Source organism: Coturnix japonica, chromosome 2 (genome assembly GCF_054131305.1).
Source record: "Coturnix japonica strain WE chromosome 2, WE-NBRP24, whole genome shotgun sequence".
Classification (NCBI taxonomy): domain Eukaryota; kingdom Metazoa; phylum Chordata; class Aves; order Galliformes; family Phasianidae; genus Coturnix; species Coturnix japonica.
In genome coordinates this window covers 119,366,601-119,388,709 of record NC_140664.1, presented here as the reverse complement: position 1 = coordinate 119,388,709, position 22,109 = coordinate 119,366,601, and the positions used below count along the sequence as shown (strand labels likewise).

The 22,109-nt window shown below is 39.3% G+C and overlaps 1 protein-coding gene across 7 annotated transcripts in view; it reads left to right on the top strand.

Annotated features, from left to right (window-relative positions):
• Nucleotides 1-20,644, top strand: part of CDK14 (cyclin dependent kinase 14) — a 289,389-nt gene extending 268,745 nt beyond the window's left edge. For all 7 annotated transcript variants that reach the window (XR_014943062.1, XR_014943061.1, XR_014943060.1 and 4 more), the window contains one exon: nucleotides 16,426-20,644. The gene's annotated coding sequence lies outside the window, so the exon portion shown is untranslated. The remainder of the gene's footprint in view (nucleotides 1-16,425) is intronic.
• The last annotated feature ends 1,465 nt before the right edge of the window (nucleotides 20,645-22,109 follow it).

Genomic DNA, 22,109 nt, shown 5'->3' with positions numbered 1-22,109 from the left:
TCTAAGAGGATTTAATCAAACTACAGGATATATGATTCAAAGCAAAAAATGTAATTAAGAAAAATCTTTTTCTGTAGGCAAAGAGCAGCTTGTTTTCATTAATTTTATGAAGAATGTTGTTTTTCTTGGCTGAAAACTTAAACTCAGGGGACAAAGGAAGATTTATGGGGTGATCAGCAAAATCACACAGGTTTTGTGTTGCAGTGCTGTTTTTGCAGTGACCACCAGTCTCTGTAGCTAAAGGTTTATCAGTGTTTCTTTTTATAAATCTCTATTTTCAGAAGGAGCTTTTACTCAGAGATTAGCATTAAGCTAAATATATGCACACAAGGTCTCAGTGTACATGTACTGTAGTAAGCACGTATATTTTAATGCAAACAATGTATAATGCTTTAAGAACTCTTGCATTACAAGGGAAAATGAAACTGAAGTAAGGATGGGTGTTTAGACATCCCATTCATGCGCTGTGTGTGCTGCTTTGCTGTTATGCCTTATTTACCTATATAGCAAACTCTGCAGCGCTTGCTGAGATGCAGTAGAATAGAAGATCAGAGACGCGATGTCTCTTGCCCTAATCCTTCAGGGTGTCAGCACCACTTGTGCTGTGCTTGGGCCAAAGATCTGTGCCTTGTATCAACTTTCACTTCTGTGATTGCTAGGATGGAGGCAAGGAGCCTGCGATGAGACTGGGCCATTGTGTGGCTGTTGGGCTTTTTTCTCCCCTTTGAGTTTTGACCCCTTAGATGTGAAGTTCAAATTCAGCTTTAACATTGACGTGCGTATTTTTAAACCAAATAATACATTTGTTTGGTTAACTCTGTAACATGGAATACTCATTGTATCTTTAGAAGTCTCTCTTTTAGAAGATCAGTGGCTCATGAACAGGAACGAAACAAATATCTTAACAGAATGCTCTTTCATTCCCCATAATGTCAGCAAGAGTGTCTACTCGTTTAATATTGTGGTGAACAGGAAAGTTCATGGTTCAGTGCTTAAGCCTCAGAGCTGTCTCCCCAACTATTCCTGGATGCCAGTATTTTACTTACTCAACAGGAAACTAATTTAATTACTACAAAGAACAGGCCAGTACTGATGCCTGTGTAAAATTCTTTCAGTTTTTAGAAGCCATACACTGAAATAGCTACATCAGATGGAAAAACAAAGATCAGAAAATTGACACAATGGAATACATGTTATCCTGTGTTGTCAAAGACTACTGCCTCAAATTAAATTACTGTGGTCTTGCAAGATCAAACCAGACAAAATATTTCAGTTGAAAGAAGTAGAAGCTGATAGTAAATTTGAGCCAGGCTTGTGTTTTATATTATGAATCTCTTCATATTATTTGTGACTAAGTGGGAAGATAAACAGTCCATTAGGTTTTAGCAATATTCTTTTCTCCTAAAGTGTCTGTCTCAAAAACTTTTATAAAGTGGCAAATTCAAACAGAAGTTAAGAAAAAAATAACTAAGGTTTCAAATTTAATTTCTTCCAGATGTTGTTTACGCATCTACAGTCTTCACTTACAGGATGATAAACTATCATTTCTTTGGGACTTGAAATCACTGTTTTGTTGTTTTTGTTTTGTTTTTTGCAAGATAGTAGATTGTAAATATTGAAAGATATTTAATGTTAATTTTCCTTTTCATAACTCAGCGTTTGACCCGATGCATTATGGCTACAACATCCATAGACTGCATATACAGAGTCAGTAATTTCAGTGGAGGCTTTTTGTGATGCATTATAGTTTAGCTCCTTCTCAGCACTGGGGAGCTACCCTTGCAGTGCATCCATGAGCTCAGATGGTGCAGAGGTGTTTATTTGACACACCAGGAGCTGAGGCTCAGGTATTAAAATGACAATTGTTAAAAATAAATCAATTTTTCCTGCCTGATTTCTCAGAGCTCCTAGCATCTTTTAGTGCTTAATGTGTTCAGATTGAATTTCATTTTGCAGTGACTTCAGCTGCAGCAGTGAATGCTCGGTGTATCAGTAGTCCAAGCCAGGCAACATCTTGTATTATACGGAAAATTAGAGTTGCCAAATTCCTGTTAAAAATAATAATAATAATAATAATAATAATAAAAGAGGTTAATATAACTTCCTTAGCATCATGTCGGAGCTGGGATATAATTTTTCTAGCATCACATTGGAGCTCTAGAAGAAAAAGGACTCAAATGCAATTTTCTAGGCATTCATCTAATGAAACTCTTTCTTGTTTCCTGCTCCAGTTACTTGAAGCCTTCCAGTTTCCAAAGTAAAGGAGATGCAGGTCTAATTTTCAATAAAACTCATTGCCTTACAGAAGTGGCAGATAGTTTGGTCAGTGAAGGGGGTCCCATGGGGAAGAGTTATGGTTATTGTAACTTAAAGAGTGTGTAGTACAGGTTTAGAAGGAATAGACACGACACTGCACGAGCATTTTTAACATCCAAAACTTTCAGAAACTAAAGGGTTGGAAGAAGAAGGTTTGTGTGTAGTGAATCACAACAATACCGTCTCTCACCTTCATCAAGTTGTGTTGTCTGTAGGATTTGTACCTTTAAACCCACAGTGTGAGGCCAGTCAGTAGCAGTAGGAGGTGATTGTCCTCGGTGTCAGGCTGACACAAGAGAAAACACCATGTGCTGTGCAAACAAGCTTACCTGCTGTTTGTTGGACAGGAAATAATGTTGTGTGACCCAGGAATAATAGTTTCTATTGCTGCTGCTGAAAAGACGTGTAGCTACCCGGCTGTATGCTTTTTGCCATCTGCCCTCTGTCTTTCTGAGTCTTCTTCTGCCCTTTTTCTTACTGTCATATAATTTGGTGCTTCAGCCTGATTCCCCTCTCTTTGTCAAAAAGGAGACAGCAATAGGTGCCTGTCCTTATTATTAGGGGTTTAACTCAAAAGATATTTTTAATGTTGCTCTGCAGTTTAATTCCTTTCACCCTCCCAAAAAAGAATTGGTATTTGTGAGGATGGGAAAAGGAGTCGTCCATCCCTCTGCCTGTAAAAGTTAAATGTTATGAAAGGTGCTGCTTACTCTTTCAACATGTTATCCTTCTGCCTGTTTTGTTTGTCTGCCTGTCCTGGTCAAAGATTGAATGACTGAGAACATGGCAAATCCTGGCTTTCTTGTTTAACCACTGTTACTCACTTGACATCGTGTTTAGAGCCTAGTTTGCACAAGGTATATGAAAAGCAAAGAGCCTCACTCATATGCTCACTTAACTGCCAGGAATGTTTTCCCCTCCCATCTGCTTCGTTCATTATTATTTAAAAGCAAATCAGGAAGCAAAATTGAATTAGCAGAGTGGGTGGCAGCAGTAGAAAACAAGCCCTGTGTTGGCAGTTCTCCTGCCAAGTTCATGTGAAATTGCCCGTTTTAGCAGGCCGCTTCAGTTTAGCTTGGTGTGATGACATATGGGCCTGGAGGGTAAGAATCTATTTCCATATTATAGCAGCTTCTGCTGTGATACCTCATCATTTGTTAACAGTGTTGCTGCCTGGCATTGGCTGCATTATGTCCTTCTAGTCTTCCCTGCCCTGCCCTGCTGGGCACCTTTGCTGTCACCTCTGCTTTTTCCTGAGATCCCTTCCAGCAGCTTTACCTAAGTATTGCTACCTGTATTGCCCCCAGCTCTTTGTTGGTTGCAAGCCATACTCAGGCTGAATGTCAGAAGCAAAATAGGGAAGCTCACAACCTTCTCATCTGTGGGGCCTCCAGAATCAAAAGAGAGAAATCAAACCCTTACTTTGACTCTTTAGGATCAGTGTTTTCTCAGAACAGGGGGAATGTGTATTTTATATTTTAAAAATAAATAATGTACTGTGTACGTTATATATCAGCACTAAACTTAATCACTACTTAGGCATTTACAAATGAAAAATTAACTTCTTGGAATTAATAAAAATGCCCTGTTTCAAATATTGGTGTTCTAAAATTTTCCAGGATGTGATATCAGTGCCCAGTGTTGTCTATTGTATTTCAGCATAAAGGAAGTTTTGGTGCCTTACATTAAAATCCAAGTGAAAGGGATACCACCAACTTAGTCCATTAGGTAAAATAAGCTAAAAGGTATTTCAGAAATTATAGTAATCCCAAGTCCCTAAGCTGTTATTAGTGAGTTAACAATAACATTTCTTATTTCAAAAATCTCCTTTTCAGCCTCCACTTACTACATAAGAAAAATAATTAAAATAACTCAGTGCAAAGCTCTTGCAAAGTACAGAGTATATAACTTATTGAGTTTTCAGTACCGTTATTGTAGCCTTTGCTTGTAGGGATAAAAATGCTCTGATACATAAGAGTTACAGGCTGTTGACCTTCCTTCAAAATATTTATTAGAATTTTCAGAACTTCCAGTGCCTTTTTTGGATCACTTTTTTTTTTCTTTTCATTTTTTAACATACACTACTTCTAGATCTTACTTTAGAATCTTTTGTTTTGGGAATACTGAGAAGGGGAGAAGGAGAAAAGAGAAACTTTGCTGTGAGACCCTATGATTTACTTGTACGCAATGTGATGTATAATATGGAAGACTTTATTCCTATCAACTTTTATTACCACAGTCTGTGCATGGTAACAGCTCTGGTCAAATGTAATGGCAAAGGTGGACAAAACATGATGCATGATGCCATCAGGCCCAGCACTGCCAGTTGAGCAAGGGAAGGGGTTGTAGCAACATGGCTTTGGTATTTTTCATAGAGCCCAGTTTACATGGCTCATAAAATGAATACAAGCTAATCAGACAGTTTGAACTTCAGTTGCCATGAACAAACGAAGCCTTACGGGAGTGTCGTGCTATTCAGTAATGCTAGAGAAGTTCCAGTTTGAGAAAACCCATGGTAAACGAATTTGTGTGCCCACCCAGAATTATTTTAATTGAAATCATCTATGATTCTTGGCTGCTGCTTTGACTACAAAGTACTTACAAATAAGCTTAATAGTCATGTTTGTTTTTTCCACAGCTGTAAAAATACATATTCTGCCACATGATTGTTTTTTTAATCTGATTTCTTTAAATAGTTAGGTAAAGATGCAGTTTGCAAAGAATTTAGAGGATCAAAATCCTGTTTAATTAACTTATACCCACTTGGGAAGCAGCCAAGGTAGAATAATGCAATGAAAGTAAGCATCAAATAATATGAAATCTTTGGAAAGGTCTAACTACCTTTAGTGAAAGGCTTTCCTGTTCTTAACCTTGTGTCATTTAAACTATTTAAATGAGGTATGCAAAACTTCACATTTTTAACGGAGCTTCAAAACAAAAGATTATTTCTTTCAGGTCCGAGAAAACTGATGCTTACAGTACTGAAAGAAAAACCCTTAGTTCTCTATCTGACCACAATCCTTGTCCTTGCAGGCCATAAAATGCATGGAATGTTACGCCTGATTATCTACTATTTTTGCCACATATATGAAACCTCGTGATGTGTGAAACTGCTTTTTAAAAACATTATGTTTCAAAAACAAATCAGGATTGTGGAAAAAGCCTCTGTGATATCGGAAGGAGGCCTGATTTTCAAAGGATGCAGTTGCTCCACATCGTCTAAAAATTGTGTCTATGTGAAATAACCACTGTCTGAGTTTCCCAAATCATGTGTTATATTTGAGCATCTTAGTCATACAAGTGGAAAAAGCTCTCACCACAGCCAGAGTGGGAACTATGAGAAATAAAATCACTGAGCTGCTTTGTGATCTCTCTATGCACTAGACAGGAGATCCTCACTGCTGTGTTGATGCTCTATTGAGATGCCAATTCGGGAATGTTTTTTCAATTTAATGCCACAGAGACCAGACCACACTGTGGAAATATATCTGTTTCAGTGCTCCATATGGTTTTGTATGTGAAAATGAAACTGACAGGGAAAAATTCAGCTGGTCTGAAGCTGCCAGTAACTGTTTCTAATGTCATAGATTTTTAGCAATAATTCCAAGTGGGGTTTGTATAGATGAAAGGGCTACAGTAAGTACTAGCAGAGCCAATGTGGAATGAGTATGGAGGCAGCTAATATTCCATATAGACGCCAGTGCTTTTGCCCTGCCCCGTTCTGGTCTTAATGACTGTTAGTTTGGGAAACAATTCAAGCTTGGAAAGGTCAGCTCTGAAGACTTTCTGATCTCTCTGTCAATTATATTGTATGACATCTGTGGAATGGGTGGACACATAGCTTAAGAGCTCTGGACATAATGGTATTTGGAAACATATTCCAAAATTTAAATGTATCTGTTACTTAATCTTGCCATTCATTTTATATGCTGTAATTGTGGGAAAAATCCTTGTGTTTCAGCATGTGAGGTCTACATTCTGTTTAATTGTACGTATGCTTAAGCGTTGCAGTGCTGTCCTAAAAATTTTATTTTAACTGACATGACTATTTTGGCACAGTGTTTGGTTTCTGAAAAGCTACAGCAGCAAATAGGCTGTATAACCAGATGGTTCTTACAAATAGCAGCTTTCAGCTACAAGGATCTAAGCTATCCAGAATGTGACTGTAATGATGTCTGTTTGGTCCAGCTAAAACAAAAGCTGTTACAACTCCACATTCTGGATTAATTAAAAATTTCTTGCTGGTTTAAAAAGTACTCTTTTTAAAAAGAAACTCTGGGGAAAACACTACGAAAAAAGAAAAAAAAAAAACACAGGTGAAAATGGATTTCTTTTTTTTTTCTTAATTTAGCCTTCCTTCTTCCTTCTTTTTCCTTTGCCTTTCTTGGCCAATGAACAACTGACAAGCATAACTTAACTTAATCCCAAACTGTCTGTAGATACTTTCAAGCTACTACAATGATTTTGGTAATGATAATCATTCTCTTTGTTTTCTTAATGTTTACTGTTTGGGAACTAAAGTAATTTATAGTGTTGTGGATCCATTGCAGAGATAAGATTCAAGCTGTCTTTGGTTCTCTGAAGTTGATTAGAAAAATGATCCACACCAATTTCAAGACTATGCCACTGCTGCTTTGCACTGGTTTGCATTAGAAGTACTGCATTTGTTCCAAGAGCACTTATCTTTCAAAAAGTAACGTGTGTAATATTAGCAATTATATGCATACAAAACGCCCTATTTTAAAGAACATATGGATAAATCAATCTTTGCATGAGGTAGTGCCTGATTTTCAGGAGGAGGTGAATGCTAATGAGTCATCTGGCAGGCATTTAGTCTATTGTACGTCATTTTCTCCAGCAGACTGCTCCAGCAGGGTACAACCTAGCAGCTCTATGGCAACCATGGGGATAAAAAACATGACAGGGAGAACCACGAATAAATTTCTGAATAACTTCTCTGAATGTATTATTTGGATGGGGAAGACAGTCAGGCATGTTATCACATCTGACTTGTGAGCTGGTCAGCAGATACTAGAAATGTGCTTAAGTTCAAGTTGATAAATAGCAGTGACTGTCAGACCTGAGATTAGCAGTCAGGAAGCTTTGGGCATGGTATGGTATTTGAGCTGGGGTCTAGTTGATCTGCTCTCCCCAAACACTGGGTTTCTTCATCCAAAGCTAAATACCTTCATATAAAGAATCTGAAGTTTTTCTATCTCTTCTCAGGTTTCTGAGCTCTGATTGAATATAAGCTAAACTATCTGTTTAACATCTCCTTGATGTGTTAGTGGGCCAATATATTTGCACTGCAAAGAAATGGAAACTAACCCCAAAAATGAAAAAAAAAAAACCCAAACTTTTAGTTAGATGCTTGGGATCTCAGCCATCTCTTATTTGCTGCTCCCTTGAAACATGCACAGGAGATTATCCTTATTAGGCAATCTTAGGGGTATTCCCAGATCTTCTGAATATAGTTTGCTTTCTTTTTAATTAGTAGGTCATTATGCGATTTCTGTCTGCTTCCCTAAGTAGCCAGCTAAGGCAGATTTTTCTGTGTTTCTGGATACCTGAAAATAATTAGCCATTTGTGGTTTTGGAGGTGGCTTCAGCCTTCAGAAAGTGAAGCTTTGCTATGAGCAATGCACTAGGGAAGTGCTGCTAATGAAAAATAAGGATGTAATTCCAAGATTTTATCTTTACAGGCAAGAACAGCATGAAAAAAATTCTACCCAGCTCTATTCAGGCTCCAAACTTCAAGCTCCCCTACCAGTTTCAGTCCCTCTAGTTGTGCTGGTGCAACTGTTTACATCAGACTGAATCACTGAGATGACCTGGGTTTATCATAATGTCACTTCTGATACTTTTAGTTATCCAGTGTATAGGGGGAGACATAGGCAGTTTTATTAGAAGTAACAGGAATACAAATTGCAGGGCAGGAATTAGTAGTGAGTGAGCTTTGTGGGCAGTGGGGATTTCTTAACTTTGCTACAAAGATGAGACATTGTGGAAGGGGACCACAGCTCATCTGTCTTGCACCTTATTATTTGTGCTTGAATGTCCAGCCTCTTTCTTCTTCAGCAAGAAGAAATCTATCACGATAACTGATAGACCATTTTTTCTTTCCTTTAGATATTTTAATTAAACTGTATATGAATTTGATTCAGGCATAGCATTTATTGATCTGTTTCAGAGTAAAGATCTGATGCTGCAGCTGGCATAAGGATCGCACTGTGTCAAACACTGGCAAAAAAAAATAGGTTTTGGTTCTTTCATTGCAGCTCCAGTTCACATTCATTCACTTTGGCAGACTTTTTTGCAAGTATCAGGGTTAGAAACATAATGTTTTAGATACCCCACATCAATCAAAAAAATAGAGGGAGAGGAGGAGATGGGTTGGGACTTGTTTGGGTTTCCTGTATATTGGAATCTGAAGGATTTTATATTACATCTTGGAGTTTTTCTACTCATATAATCCCAAGTGTAAAGTATATTCTTGCAAACAAACAACACTAATATTTTTCTGGTCATGATGTGTGCCTTTTTTGTTTGTTTGCTTTTTTGATTTCTTATTTTGTTTTTAATAAAGTTTCTGTGGCTGTGCTTGCAAACTACATCGAGCTGAATAACGCTGCTATTTTTGTAACTTTGTCTGAAGTATTACTTTTCCCAAAGCTCACTCACAGAGGGCTGTGCTTTATTCTCAAAAACTAGAAGACATGTAGTAGATTCAGTCCTGGCCATTTTTCATGTGAAGCCTTATTCAAATGGTAATTGTAAAAGGCTTTGTGGACTTTGTTCTCCACTCAAAGAAAAAAACTTCAGCTGTGGACAGCCAGGGCAGTAAAGAATTTTTGCTGAAAGACTTGGAGAAAACTAATTTGGAAGTTACCACAACCACTGAAAAGTTTAAGGTATACCTGCAAATCAACTGTGAAACCAAACATGTTATTAAATGTCATTGGAAGTGAATACTGTTGATAAAATATTACAGTAATGGTCAGGACTTGTATTCCTTTTTTCCTAGCAAGACATGCTACGAGGGAATTAATTATAATATTTTGAAGAGGGCTCTGTGCAAAACATTATGCTTGGTTGGTTTGCAATTATTGATATGCATAAATGCTACTTAGCAACTTAAGTTTAAGGGTTATGCAGAATCAGCCTCCCACATTTGTTCATTGGAGAGACATTCACAAAGTTCTAGGTGATGCAGGATTCCCATTTTGGACTGCTATTATACACAGAGGCACAAATTGGAAAACTGACAGTCTAAGCAAGGATTTCAACAAGCACCAAAATTTACAGCTGTTTTAATATTATATATTTTTTTCTGTTAAGTTTAACTGTATTTATGTAATTTGAACTGTTGGTGGCTCTGACTAAAATTGGGCACTCATTTGGGGAGACATTCTAAACCCAAAGGCTAGAACGTAAAACAGAACCTCTGTTATGAAACAGAAGTTGCAGCGGGATAAAGTGAATTGCTTATGGGAACATTCAGTAGTGAAGGCAGATCTTGGTTTCCTGCTTCTCAGCTCCATATCCACTGAGGCACTGGCTGTTCACCTTTATGAAGGTTATGCCACGTTGTTTACTTCAATGTATGTATACTCATAAAATTGGTTTGTTTATGAACTTGTGTTTCTATTCCAAAGTTTTATTTTCTGACTGGTGCACAGTCCTCGCCCAGTGCTCAGCTCTTTCAGGGTCATCCCCTCACTCACCCTGGCAGCAGGCAGTGATCCCGTGGTCACCCTGTCACGCAAATTACTTTGTCTGTAGTTTCAGGGATCTGCACAAAGCCCATCTGGGAACAAAAAAATAAAATGCAGGAAGATAAATTCTGAAGACAGTGATGTGTTTATATAGAATCTGTTATACAGCAGTATCCAAGGCAGAAGATACAGTCTGGTAGATCCAGCAAATATAATAAAAACACAGAAATGGTAGAAAAGAGCTAGGAAAGGGGAAAGAGCTGGGAAAAGACAAAAGCATCAGTAAATGCCTTGTTAGTTATTTGTCAAATATGATTTATTTGTGTTGACTATTAGTAGTTATTTTTATGATGTGTAAGTCCCATGCAGTACCGTGTTCTTTGAACAGCCAGCATTTACCGCGATAACTCAGGGGTGTTGGCTGAAAGTTCAGTGAGATTTAATGTTATTGAATAAATTTAAAGCAAATTTTAAAAGGTGCGTATAAGTAGAGAAAGGTGAGAATGTCCTCTCTTTATAATGTGCCAACTTAAGAAAAAGATAGGAAGTCACATTCATGTTGCATTTAGCAAAGAAGGTTATAACTGATGTCTCTGTCACACTGGTATCTCACCCATGTTAAGCTAAGGCTTCTTTAATACTTTTCTTACTGCAAAATCTTGAGTTAACTGACCAAATCAACACAAGCTTCCTCATGAGCTGAAATTAAATTGAGTTATTAATTCTCCTTCATTAAACTCCTGAATATTCCTTTATAACCACATCTCAGAGAAGACATGTTCATTTCAGAGTTCATTTCAGTGCTATTTTTGAAGTGATATAAATCCACCATTTTCTCTGTGTGTTACAATATGTTTGAGTTCAGGAACCACAAACCAACCTGCAACAAAGAATATTTTCTTCCAACACTTCTCAGTCTGTTAAAAAAAAACACACCAACCATAGTTTTTCTAGTGTCTTTTTTTTTTTTTTCTTTTAAATAAATTTTTAATGACAGCCTTAAGTCTTACCTCTCCAGTGTATTCTGGGGCTTGAGTAACTAGACAAAACCAAAGCCCAGCAGAAAGCAATTGTAGCAATCTTATATTTAGCCTTAGTGAGCGGTGTTCCTCAGGAACCACAAACGAGGTGCAGTCCATGGAAGAAAAGCTTTCAACAAAGCTAGGCAGCGCACTGAAGACCTCTGAAGATATGCAGAGAAACTTTACAGGCAGCAGTCTGCTGAGCTTTGTCCATGGGGTAATTCAGAGCCTGAGCTAACAGTACTGTGGATCATTTATTTTTCATATATTACAACAATTGCTTGGCTGTTATATCTCACAGAAATAAAAGTTTCCAGAGAAAGAGAGCGATTCCATATTCTAAAGCATATACTCATCGAAATATTTTTTGTGCACCTACACTTTCCACATGCACACATACATACATGTTATTTGTACGCTTGTGTACATATACTGCAGACAGATATAAATTGTGTATGTATGTACATATGTATATATAGATCTGAAGGGAAAAAGAATTTACAGGAGGCTGGCTGGATTTAATTTGTCGGCTTGTATTTAGCACTTAAGGGCTTATATACTCAGTTTGCTCAAAAGAGTGAAGAAGTACTCCTTGCTTATGCCTCAAATCAGAAATGCATGAAGTGCAGCTGCAGAGATAATACATTCTCCCCAAAGGCTTTGGCTGAGCAAATTAGGTGTCAATGGGGTGCCTGCGCAGGCAGTACTCTCTCTAATTAGTCTCTTGAGCCTAGTTGGTGGCGGGTATAAAATGATCTAATCAATTGGTCTGTGTCTGATGGTACGTGTAAAAATCCTGGCAGGCAGAGCTGTCTCCCACAGGTCACTCACCTGCACAGCGGGAACGCTCATTTTCATTTTTCATCTCCTCCATCACATGATGCTGACAGTTGGTTTTAAGAAAACGGAATCCAAAAAATATCTGGTTCATAGGGCATGTAGGTCACAATAAAATTGCATTATGGGTATTGGTGATCCAATTAATTAATATTTATAGCATCGAACTGCATGCAGATATTACCCGAGTGCAAATAATATTGATAATGTTTGGTTGGCTTTTTAAAATGACTTCTGTAATGAGGAGAGGAATAAAAGCTGTAGGGGAAAAAAATCACCTGTTAATAGTGTACTTCTTTTAGAGGGGATGAATGGTATCTGTGGCGTGTGTATGTCTGGTGGAGGGAGAGAATGAATGTATTGTTGATCATCTTCAATACCCCACGTATCAGCTCACAGGAATGCAGCATCTCTAGTTGTCAGCTCACATTCTGATTTTAAATCGGGTGTTGTAAAATGAATACTCTTATAATGATGCTAAATCAGCTGCAACGTAAATAGACCTACACTCTGGGTGTGTTTTGCATGCTAAGGACACTGCGGGAGCACAGCTCCACCCAACTTTATAATTTATACAGAAATTAAAAGCACCTAGAGAAGGATGCTGATGCTGCCAAAAAGGGCATGTATTGAATTGGTGATTTGCATTTTTAAAGGAAATGGCATTCTTTTATTAATTAAAATAATGGAAAATATTTGGGATCTGAGGGACATTGAGTCATCCTCGTCTGCCTCATGTGCTGAGTGCATGATTAATGTTTAAATTATAAGCTTTGGTATCCTTTGTTACATCAAGAGCTCCTATACTCTGACACTGGCCACTACCATTTTAAGGTGGGTGAACACCTTATTTTATCCTACTTAGGATCTGTGCCAAGCAGGATGCATGCAGCAGATGATTTCTCTAGATAACAAATACACAATTGAGTTCCTTGATTTAGGTCGCTTGATTTTTATTTTTTTTTAATTTTTGCTTTCAAGCACATCATTACCTTGGTTGCAATCTGCCACTGGGTTCAATAAGACATCATGAAAATCAAAACTGCCTGGATCTGTGGTGAAAAAGAGTATAGGTTTGTTTTTAAGGTGGTCTGTTTCAGGGCCCTTTCTTTTTTTTTTTTTCTTTTTTTTTTTTTCTGAAAGGAGATCTGAAAGAACCCTATTCTGCTCTTGGGAAATCACAAGTTGTAAATATTCCATTTAACAATTTATGCTTTTATAAGCAAAGCTGTGACCAGAGGCCATAAACACAATCTGCCAAGTCACAAAGCAAAACTTTGATTTGTATGATCAGGAAAGTGTATTAAATTCTAAGCAAGGGTATTTCTAAAATACATCTTTAAAAAATGCAAACATGGAACACTAGGCCATCTGGGGACTGAACAGCAGCACTGTGTGGTGAGCCTTGCTTCAGGAACTGCCTCGGGTCCTGCTTGTGTGAACAACCCATGCTTCAGTTCAACAGCCTCACTGGAGAAACAATGCTTTTTTTAATAAAAAGCCTGGTTCCCACCAATCTACAATTTCATGTTTGTTTTACTGTGAATTTTCTGCTGTGGACAAATAGAGACCCTCTTCTTCCTCCAGTGTAGGGCGGTGTCTAGAGATGTAACACAGCAAGTCTTGTTGTAAGGCAAACAAAAAGGGAAGAAGGCCTTCTGCCCCATGGCACAGCGGTTACAGCACGTCCCTGAGAGGGCCTCCCTGTGTCAGCTCCTTCCTCTGCCTCAGGACAGGTGAACCTCTGTTCCCCATTTCCCAGGAGAAGGCGTTAACCACAAGGCAGAGGGAAGGGATTTCACCTGTTGACTCTACTTGGAATCATCAATAAGCATTCAGTGAATTAGGGACTCCAATGAAAGCATTATGTATTCCCCAGCAAATGTATTCCTAACCACCGGGCCTGTTCCTGTAAGGATTTTATGCAAAGCAGAACTGCCTCAGTGGCCAAAACTCAGGGTTCAACATCAGAACCACCTGACCATCGGTGTGCGGGTAGGAGCAGTGGGAGGGCTGTGTGAGTGCCCTAAATGGGGCAGGCGAATACATCTTCAGAGAGATGGGGATCACTGGCCACGCTCTGGTTCTGCTTGCACTCTGTCTTCCAGCCTTACCCAGCCAGATCCTTTTGGGAATTTTGAATTGAAATCACCTTCCTTTTTTCCACTGATTTTCCTGTTAGATCACAGCCTTGTTCTGCAGTGATGCTGGCAGCAGTTGCACTATGCTAAGATATTAAATGCTGGCAGCTTTGTTTATTTCTAGGAAAGCTTTTAGCATTACGGGGATTGATTCTGAAAGTTCAAGCTTCCGATGAAGGAATTCCCCATCTCTGAAGCTCAAGGCCTGACTTTGGCTTGGGAATGTGTGACCAGCTTTGCCTGCAGAGTGATACTTGAATTCAGAAAATGTAGTATTGTCACTGGTGAATTTTAGCATATCCCTGGGAGGAAGTGTGATACTGGCCTCCTTTGGATAGTGCCTTGAGGTCAACTGATAGAAAGGAAAAGCTCTCTGTAATTAATGTAATTATCTAATTAATATGCAATTTTCATCAAACATGAGGAGATTGGTAACTCTTAGAGAAGCTTCTTTAGTCACTTGTCCTTAATGTTAAGACAGCATTATGGCAGGCTCTGGAACTCCAGCAGTTTGGGCTTATAAAACCAAGAACTTGTCTTGTGCCTGTGCAGACCCAGGTTTCCAAACTGCAAGCTTCATCCTTTGTAAGGGGGGTTCTGAAGTGGTCATCCCCCAAAAGTATTGTGGTTTGGTTTGATTTGGTTTGATTTGGTCTGTTTTTGAGGGATTTTTTTAAGGAAGGCAGATGTAGAATTTGGCAACAGTGTCAATCATGTTTCACCAGTCAGCAGCGGTGAATCTCAGCATGTTCCAAATATTGCTTTTCTTCCTGAGTTTATGAAGAGTAAACTAAACTCTAATTTATTCCTCGAAACAAGATTTATTGGGGCTTCAGCCAGACTCCTCGACCCTGGGGACTTTCATGTGGAACAGACATTCCAGAGGCATTTGGGAAACAACCCAAGCAGGACTCAGGAGGTGGCAGACCAAGCTCCAGGAGATGCTGCCGTGCATCATTAAGAACAGGCTTTGGTTAATCCAGTTCAGGAGTTCTGGCAATTGAAGGGCAGAAGAAGTGCTCTCGAGAGCCACGACAGAAACGCTGCATACTATGAAAGTCAGATGTAGTGTAGAGATTAGGCTGGTATGATGAAAGCCACAATTAAAATTTTATGCTTGAAACTGATGCCTTGTTTTTCTCCTGCTTTTGAAATGAGGGCTAGACTAGATTCACTGGCACCTGCATTGAGTTGATTTAAATAGTTCTAGGACATGCTAATACAAACCAGTTCTAAGCTCAATGAATATTTAATTTTAAGTTTTCTTTTAATTAAGTGCTAAAATTTCTCCATATCTGCCTGTCTTCCTGAAACTACATTTCTGAGGGGTAGCAGGTTTTTAGTTAGAATCTTTGGTTTTGAAAATCTCTGTGAAACAAACACATTTTGAACTTCATAAAACTGCAGAACATTATCAGAAGATGCAGTCCCACTTTATTACTCAGCATAGAATTCTACCTGAACATTTATTAAGTATGTTAATTATAAAATCCTTCCAATGGCTCCAGTCTATCTAGCCTTCATTTAGCCCTCACCAAGCCCTCACCAAGCTGGTCCTGCAGTTGTTAGTTTTGTTTTAAAGTAATGCTTCCCACATTGTTGGCCTGCCTCCTGCTTGGTGTAAATCTCAGAGACAATGCAGTACATCTTTATAGGTCCTGTCACTGCATTGAGCCCCTATAGCCAGGAACCATTAGTAGAGGGAAAGACAATGTAAGCAAAGCTCTTGGTACAGTGTTTACTTTCTGTATATGAAAGGAGATGTTTTTGTTATCTTTTTACAAATAGAAAAACACCCAACTAAGGGTGAATGTGTTTGATTGCAGCGCGCCATGTTGCTCCGTAACCCAGCAGTGTTTACAAGTGAAGTGATGTTACTGTGAGGTACCTCCAGTAACTTTTGGGAAGCAAAGCTGAGGAAACTTTTCCACACCCTGGTCACAAGTGTTCCTGCAAAGCTGATCACTCGGAACTCCATAAGAAAAGGGGCAAAAAGCTCGTAAACTCCTGAAGCTGTGCCAGCGTTTAGTAACCTTCCTTTGCATTCCTGGGGTGTGACCACCTTTAGAAGAGCTGGCAGTCTATATATAGCTGCCTGTAATTTCCATGGTGAACGTGAGAGCTGATGGCATCTCTGAAGATTAGCATTTGGGACAGATAGGCATGAAGACGGATAAACATATCTCTCTTAGGCAACTGGCACCATGAAAACATCAGTGTTCTAAGCTTGTTTTCTTGAGGTTCCACCTCTAAAAGTGTTTTGGGTGTTTGTCCTTCGCTCTGAGCTGGTGTCTTCAGAACTGGCTTTGGACTAATCTGTTATATACCAAGTAAAAAAGTCATTTAAAAATGCAAGTCATGAAGCTTATTATAATTTATATTGTTTCCTTACAGGATTAAATTTACCAGTTTGGAGGAGGGAAACAAAAACCTAACGAGGAGTCCGACACCAGGAAGGAGCCATGGCCTGTTTCCTTTCTTTCTCTATGGTGGATTTCATTCAAAAGAAAACTGAAGCTGGCAAGACCCTGTTTTTCCCTGCAATTTATTTAAAACCTTGCACGCATTTTGGATACCTTGTGATTTCAGAGAACTATGTGAAGATTAAGCTTTTGCTTACTGATACATGGCATGTACTCTTTCAGTCTTTTGTGTTTGATTTTGTTTGATTTTCCACTGCAGCGCTGCATCTTTGTAAGGATTTTTATGCTTTCACCAGCAATGTCTTAAATACATTAAGACAACACATTCGGTGTTCACACTTCTTCAGTAATGACTGTACAAAAAAAGCCAGCGGTGGCATAAAGGACCATGCTTTCTTTGAGAGTCGTGCACATATTGCAACCAATGGGAAGACAATTTCTGCCAGAGCAAGCCCGATTTGGGCTGACAGTTACAGCACCTTGCCACTGTTCCTGAAGTGGTGTTGGGTACTTTCTTTTCTCATTGTATCCTCAGATCATTTATATCCATTTTAAAAACATGGCAATAACCGCATGTTTACTCCAGCACTCTGAATTTGGTTACTCTGCTTAGGCTATGTAGCATGCCAGTTTTGGAAATAGGCCTGTGAGAAAGATGACGCAAAAATGAGATGCGCTCAGCTGACAGATACACGACAAATTCTTTATGGTTTTATTCCCTTTGTGAGTATTTCTTTCTTTTGTGGGCCTTGGCTCACATCTCCATGTTTTTCCTCATGCTGTTTACCTTTTGGAATGTTTTCCTCAAAAGAAAACAGAGATTCTGAAACTGTTCCATTTAATTCAAGGCAGATACAAAGGTACAGAGAAATTTTTGTTGAATGAGCCATTAAGTCTAACTGTGTTATTTTGCTGCTTACAGAGCGAGAGTTCTCCTTATCCCAGACGGTTTGCTGTTCCACACCAAAGCACTTTTCAAATCATTTTCTATAGGTATCCCGATCTGATTGGAAGGCACTACCAGACGATGTGTCTTTAAATCGCTTTTCTGAATGAATCATTCAAATGCAAACTTTGCAAGAAACAAAGCTGTGTGACTTTAGGCGAGGAAGCCCCTGCCACATTGTGGCTGGGGAGAACATTGTGTTGGGGGGTGGATAAAACTGCCCTGATCATATACAATGCTTTGCATTCAGAAAGAGCAAGGCACAGTGCGAAAACTGCTGTTGAGTTATGCTCCTGCTCAGACTGTACCGCTTGCTCGGCAATATTATTCTGCACATAAATTTGACATCCCTTGCTTGCTGGATGCATTGAATTACATTTTTAAGAAGTGCGGTAACACTTGGGTTAGCTTTCACTGTTTAAAAGGAGGGGAGAAGGATTTGTGCTACTGCCATCTTATTAAACTCCAGCAGTGTTTAATAAGAAAAGAACACCCAATAAGGCAAATCCTTGAATGCTCAAGTAGCTACGGAAGGCCTCTTAATGAACTGGCGTATGAGTCTACACTTTCAAAGAGTTGAACCGAGGAAATATTCTCAATATTTGCACAGCCATTAAAACAGTTTCCCCCAATGACATCTCTCTTTCAGGATCTGGTAAAAGCCATCTGAAAGCCACTTTCAGTCACAATCCTATTTAGAAGTTACTACAGTTTTCCTCCTGTATTTAGGAGGGGAAAACAAGTGACCGCTGAACTTTTGACTTTATCACACACTGAAACTGCCTTAGACGTGGTTTGTTTGGATTTCATGTTTCTTTTTTTTTTTTTTTTTTTGTAAGAGAAAATCTTTTATACGTTATCTTTGCTACTGAAACGCTGTGCAGTTTGATGATTGAAATTAGCTATTTTTAGGGAAAAAAATCATGCTGCAAAAAAAAAAAAAGATAATAATAATAATCTGATGAATTTTTGAAAATGTAAGATTTCAATTAGGAGTATAATAGTAGTTGCATAGACACATCTACTGGGCAGCTTCAATTGGGAGGCACGCAGTTACACTGCCTGACTAAACATCTGAAGGTTTAATATAGAGACTGATTCCCTAACTGTACCCACTAGCCCAGCACATCATTGCTGTCCGTAGTGAATCATGTCATGTTTACTTACGGTGTGTGTGTGTGTGTGTGTGTGTGTGTACACACATGCATGTGAGATTATCTTCTCTGCCCCATTCCCACTTTTAAGCAACCACTGAAATAATTAGAGTTGTTGGTCCAAAAATCTTCAGACTCAGTTGCCTAAAGCACACAAACATCCGGGTTCCTCAACAGTAACTGGATTTTTAGCAGTAGTGGGTCTGTCTTGGCCACTGATCAGTTAAAGAATGGCACGAATCTCTTGAGCACCTCCTTTCTGGTTCTTCTGACTGCCCGTGCTGACACTGGTTTGCTGTCACCCGCAGAGGTTTTTCTTCCTGCACTAAGGAGATCTGCTGCACATTATTCTCCCAGATCATGAAATCCTCTGGGAAACCTAAATTTTTATTTTACTTTATTTTTTCTTTATTTTGAGAAACTGGGAATGCCTCTATGCAGAGAATGGACTGTACAGCCTTTTTCTCCCTTCTTGTCCTGTCCTGCATCAGCAACCTGACAGTCCCCCTCAGTTAGGGTCCCCTGGCAGTTATCCCACCTCTCCAGCATCTTGCAGGTTTTCACCACAACCCTTTTCAGGGCTGATGAATGGACTTTTTAAACCCCATCGATGTCCTTAAGGCAGAGTCAGGGAATATCAGTAGCACTATCCTCTTTCATTCTCATCCTTCCCAAACCAGTTCCCTGCAGAATATTCAAAGGGACAAGAAAACAATCAGCCCGGTCTTCCAGACATGCTGCAGGTCTTGGGAGTGCAGTGTTTCATGCCATCAGCAGTCAAAAGTTAGTTTAAATGGACGGTATTCTGTGGGGTGCAGTCCTTGACAAACTGTGGGACTTGCCTGGAGCTGACAGCCATCAACAGTGTAATTCTTGTCTTCTTGCCTGAGCCCCAGCAGATCCTTCCAGATGATACTGAGAGAAAGGATGTGGCTCAGCTACGAGAGGGATGAGCAGCCACAGGGCAGAAGCAGGCAGATAAAAGTAGGAGAGCATATTCTGACTCTGTACAATACCAGGTGAACAGGGAAGGGAAGGTGATGATAGAGATGGCTTGTGTGATACAGAGATTCCTTACAAGTTCACGTTCACAGAACCCAACTTTATTACAAGTGAAACACCTGGAGATAGTTTGGTCCCACTTCAGCTGGGGTCAGCTCAGCTCCAATCCATACTCCAGCAGGCACAGCTCCAGGCAGGTCACTCCAACACTCAACATTACTCTGTTGTATGACATCCCTGATCGTTGAGTCCTTCCAATTCTCACTATTGTTTTTAAACAGGATCATGTTTGAGGATAATGCCAGTAAATGCAACACTGGGAATTCAATCTGCAGTAGACAGAGGCACCGGGGTTTCCATTTTGTCTTTGTTGTGTGATGACGGACTTCAGACTCCTGTGGAAGAGAGTAGGGAAATAAATTGCCTTTGGCTGGTGGGTGACATCCACTCCTATGTGCTCTGTGTCAGTGCACACAACTGAATGTGTAGTCAGTGCTCCGGTACACTCACATACAAAATACTCAGCTGTGAATATAACTGGGTTTTGTAATCTTTGTTATACAAAACGTTTAGGCTGTACAGACTGGGGAGCAAAACACTGACACCCCATATAAGTAGAATTACATTGTATTACTGAGCATAACAAAACTCTCCCCTACCAGCAGTTAGGTGGAGTGACCGTATGTTACTGCCTTGTGTTTTTCACGTCAGCAAAAAAGAAATCTAAAAGTAAAGGATGCACTACAAATTCCCATCCCCCAAAATGCATTTCAATGGTGCTGCATACAGAATCCCAGCTTGCCAGCTTCCACGCGGGTTTTCGTATGGTGCACTGAGAGGTGTTCTTTTTATAACAAATAAAAAGCGAGGGCTGGTACATGAAAACAATGTTAATGTAATTAAATATATATATATATATACATATATATATACTTCAGAAGAACAGCATAGTAAGCAGTACAGTAAATAAATGTTGCATTATTTGTTACACCTTGTAATTTGTCTGTATTATGAAAGATGTAATGGTTTGTCAGCTGTAACTGTTGTTTTCTTGTAACATCATATTGAATAAAGTGTAGCAGAATCTCTCTTCTCCTTTGTATATGTGGTGTAGACCTAAATAATGGAATAAAGCCTTTCTTTTCTGTTTTGTTCTATGGCAAATGAATAAGAGATGGTTGTAAACAACAGATTTTTATGAAATGGAAAGCACCCAGAAGCAGGCAGGCATTTACACAGCAATTAATTGAGAAGATCAGGCACCAATTCAGCCAAACACGTGAGCTTAATCAGAATTAGGAGGCTGCATGGGGCAAGGCTCTGCACACAGCGCACTGCTGTCTGCACTGGTTACTGAGTTCACTGCCTGGTGTCTCTTTCCATGCCTTATATCCCTGGGTGACAACATAGTTATGGTACCCCAGTATTTAACTGAAAGTGGTAGAAGGGAGAGTTTTCTGCCAAATTTGAATCTGTCTTCATACGGAGAATAAATTCTGGCTTAATGCAGCTGCTCTTGAAATAAAGACCTGAGAATCCTGGTGGAAAATTATATAAAGCAGAGTTTTTCACAACTTTGATGCAGGAGCTGGATTTACACCTGCTTGTACTTGTCTCAGTCAGTAAGAAAGTGCTGCTTGGGTTCTTAAGCCAGTCATTTATTTGTGCATTACAGCTTTCAATAGGCAAGTGCTTACATACAGTGTATATAATCAATATGCACCTTCAGTACTTTCCATTACTTCTAGCTTTTTGATATCAACATCCTGTTAAGACCTATTTTTAGACAATGCACATTAAATTGATGCAGATTGCACAGACTTGATTGGAAGATTTGACTGAAATGTCAGAATATGCACTTTTAGCAAGTGCAGGAATCTATTGGAATCTATCGATTTTAATGTCACTTTGGTCATCACTGAGGAGGGCTGCATGCTTGTGCTGGAAGCCACCAGCCTAGAGAATGGATAGAGGAGGCTAAAGTGCTGGTCTTGGCTCTGGCCAACTAGGAGTAATTGAAGATAAAATGTTCATGTTTTTAGGGTTAAGACAAGGTAGGTTCAATCATGGGGCTGCCATCTTCCAGGTTTTACTTGGGTAGCACCATTTCTGTCCCAGCTCCGACAGCAAATCTCTTCAGGAAGTTAATCCCCAGTTTTAAATCTAGTTGCCGCAAAATGACATCAGCTACACCCCAAAGGAACTGCACCAAAAAACAAACAAACAAAAAACCACCCAAGGAAAAATGTGTGTGTTTGTCCATTTCTAGCTCTCAGTTTCACCAACCAGGGCACATTTGGGTTGTTTCCTTGCCACAGCTTTGATGAATGACTTGTGCTTGCAGTTCTGTAGCTGATTTGTTTGGCACTCCTGACTCACTACCTGTGTGACAACTTTACCCTACAAATCTCTCAGATACAAATGAGGACCAGGAATTATGACTGTAAAAGCTTTGTATGTTTGAGCACCGAGTACCAGGAAGCACATTCGGAGTGAGCATTTAATTATGTAGTATAATCCTTAAAACCGTCTCCTGACCCCCTTGGCTGCACT